Below are 3,464 nucleotides of genomic sequence, written 5' to 3'. Positions count from 1 at the left end.
TTTTGTGTATCGTTTCTCTGACGGGAGATAGTTTGTGCTCTTGTTCGCACAGTTCCTGTTTAGGAATGTAATGCCCTTTTAGCCTCTTTAGTGCTAAAGAGCGTAGGAGGCGGGGCAGGATCCAGGTGGTCTCTTGTCACTGCATCACGACCAACATTCTGTCTGTACCCCTCTGCAGGTTCCAGTGACTTTTACAGTTCAGTTTCCAGGAGGGTTGCAGCTTTTTGTACGCCACAACAGCGTCATTCAATGGCGCAGTTGTACAGTGTGGCAGCGCCTGTTTCTGCTGCATATTGTTTTCTTTGTTGCATGCCTTTGCATTCACAAATGCAGGGTTTTGGACACAAAACATTGCGCACAGCCGTTCCAGAGCATTCCCACCCTTGGACACAGCTTTGGTAGCTCCCCAATGTAACGCAGTGTCCCCCAGTAGTAGGATAGAGAAAAGAGGATTTTTACTCACCGTAAAATCAGTTTCTCTTACTACACTGGGGGACACTGCGCACCCTTCCTTGCTCTGAAAGTAGTGCTGTCTTTGGTGTTGCTTTCTGAATTGCTTTTTCTCTCTTCCTGGCTTGGTTATACAAAACTGAAGTCAGCTACAGAGGAGGGGCATAGTGGGGGAGGAGTCAGGGAAACAAACAAGTTTATAAGTGCCTAACTCCAGTCCCGCCTACTATACCCCAATGTAACGCAGTGTCCCCCAGTGTAGTAAGAGAAATTGATTTTACAGTGAGTAAAAATCCTCTTTTTTTACACCTTTGTATAGATGAAAGCCTATATATGTCTATACCGGGATGGGTGAGGGATAGTCTCTACATTTTATCATGCTGCAGTGTTTAATTCTTTTTTATGTTTTATATCTAGTTTTAAACCAATGGTTTTGTGAGTTGTTTTGATCATCCATACAAACGACTCTGCCCATGTAAAGAAACGAATATGTGTATAAGCTCCTATGGTCATCACGGAATCTATTATGTTTGTTACATGGATTCTTCAGGGACTCTGTATGAGAAGATTTGTCCGTGTTAATAAAGTTATTTTCTACCAAGCCTCCTTGTGGGACAGAGACTTACGTTTGAAAGACCGTAAGGTAGTATGGGAGTTGAGGGTTGGGATGAGTTAAATTTTGTATGTAAGAAAGGACTATATAAAGGTGAGCTTTGGAGAAGGATGACAGTCTTGAGAAAGACCCATGAGTTGGGTTGAAATGCATTTGAAGATTTCTTGTTACCCAGCAGTCCTGGCATATTGGGTGGCATTGGCGGATCGGAATCTGAGTATGATAAAGTCACCTATCCTCGATCTTCTATACGCTGTTTTTGCACAGACTTCGGGTACGGGTTTATCCATAGAAATGTGTACAATGGATTTTTTCAAGTTGAGTGTGTTTTTACATTATTTATGATGTTTTATTACAATTTAATACACAAGATTTTCCTCCGGTGTTTCCTCTTTTTATTTATATGGTATCGGTACATGGATTGGAGATACTGGCCTACGATTTAATGTGTTTTTTTATTATTCGATCTTTTGTGGCTCAAACTCAAATTTGAGTCACAAATTTGAGTTTGAGAAGGCGTCTTTTCCTGCATTTGTCCGTACGCACATACGCTTAGGGGTTGAGTACAAGATGAGCACTCAGTGTGTTTCTAGTTATACATCTGTTGTTCATGGTGAAGAGTGGAAGACACCTGTCAAATGGTGGTGGACTCTGTCATTATTATGTTCATGACATATTACACTATGTTTGTTGTTATGTCTTTGTGTATGTCAATTAAGGGCATTATATTCACCACTTTGAAGAATCATTCTGGGAGAGTGGATCCAAGTTTATGATCACTGTATTGTGCAGAAAGGGGAACATAAGAGTGTGTATCTTCTGTTCTGTATATATGTGTTTTTGGAATACTAGTGGATATTCTATATACATACGTATCTGCAAACCTGAGGCAAACGTCTGACTGAATTGTATTTATTTTATTTATATATTTACTACCTATACACATCATTTTGGTAAAACAATTATATGCTTATTTATTTGATTAATACAAAAATATCATAAATATATGCAAATTTATATTTTAAGCCTAATATCCTGACCTCCTCTGTGTTCCTGCAAGTGAATAAGCAGGAATGGGAGGAGGAGTTTCTGTTTAGAGCTTGAGTGGGTCCTATTGATTTAACGTCGAGACTGGTTGGAATTTTCTGAACGTATAAAAGAAAAAAGGGAACACCCCTAGATCTGTCAGCACAGTAAATGCATAATTTATTTTTCAATCTACGTTCACGTTCCTCAGGAGTTAATCGAAATCGACCCAACTCCATGGGCTCCACTAGAGGAAGAGGATGTCGAAATTAGAAGGCTCCTTTTCTGAAGACCTCTCCCGGAACCTCAGGTCAACTCGATTACACAAAGAAATTAATGCATCCAAAGTGGAGGGTAACTCTTGAGAGGCCAGAACATCTTTGATCCTGACGGATAACAATTGCCAGAAGGTGGCCACTAGGGCATCATTATTCCACTGAAGATCCGAGGATAATATGGGGAACTGAAGGACATACTATGCTATGGAGTGAGACTCCTGTCGAAGTCGGAGGATGCTGGAGACAGCCTAAGTGACTCGACCGGGTTCATCGAATATCTTCCGGAATGCGGCAATGAAGGCAGAGCTGTCTGCGATTTCAAAAATTATAGAAGACGGGTCTGCACATGCACAGACATGAATCATACAATTTAGGTGAAAACCGAGAAATGTCCATCAATATATTTATACATATATCACAAATATATGTTAATATTTAGGTTTTCCTCTTAGGATTTATCATCACTTTTATATGAATGGATTTATTTATATCTAAAATTATGTTCCACCAACTTCAGTTAATGCTTTGAATATAAATTTGATTAAGATAAAACTCTATTCTTGGATCAAATATTCTGCTCATATTTTTCATAGTAAATACATTTGTAGCTTCTTCACTTTTCTTTATATAAGAGTGTCTGCAAGTTTGTCTATTTACACCCCAATAGCTCATCTTACTGGTAGATAGCAGTGTGTCTATTTACATCCCAATAGCTGAGCTTACTGGTAGAGAGCTGTGTGTCTATGTACATCCCAATAGCTGAGCTTACTGGTAGAGAGATGTGTGTCTATTTACATCCCAATAGCTGAGCTTACTGGTAGAGAGCTGTGTGTCTATGTACATCCCAATAGCTGAGCTTACTGGTAGAGAGATGTGTGTCTATGTACATCCCAATAGCTGAGCTTACTGGTAGAGAGATGTGTGTCTATGTACATCCCAATAGCTGAGCTTACTGGTAGAGAGATGTGTGTCTATGTACATCCCAATAGCTGAGCTTACTGGTAGAGAGATGTGTGTCTATGTACATCCCAATAGCTGAGCTTACTGGTAGATAGCTATGTGTCTATGTACATCCCAATAGCTGAGCTTACTGGTAG

This window comes from Mixophyes fleayi, chromosome 4 (assembly GCF_038048845.1).
Source record: "Mixophyes fleayi isolate aMixFle1 chromosome 4, aMixFle1.hap1, whole genome shotgun sequence".
Lineage (NCBI taxonomy): Eukaryota > Metazoa > Chordata > Amphibia > Anura > Limnodynastidae > Mixophyes > Mixophyes fleayi.
Note: the sequence above shows the minus strand (reverse complement) of the source record.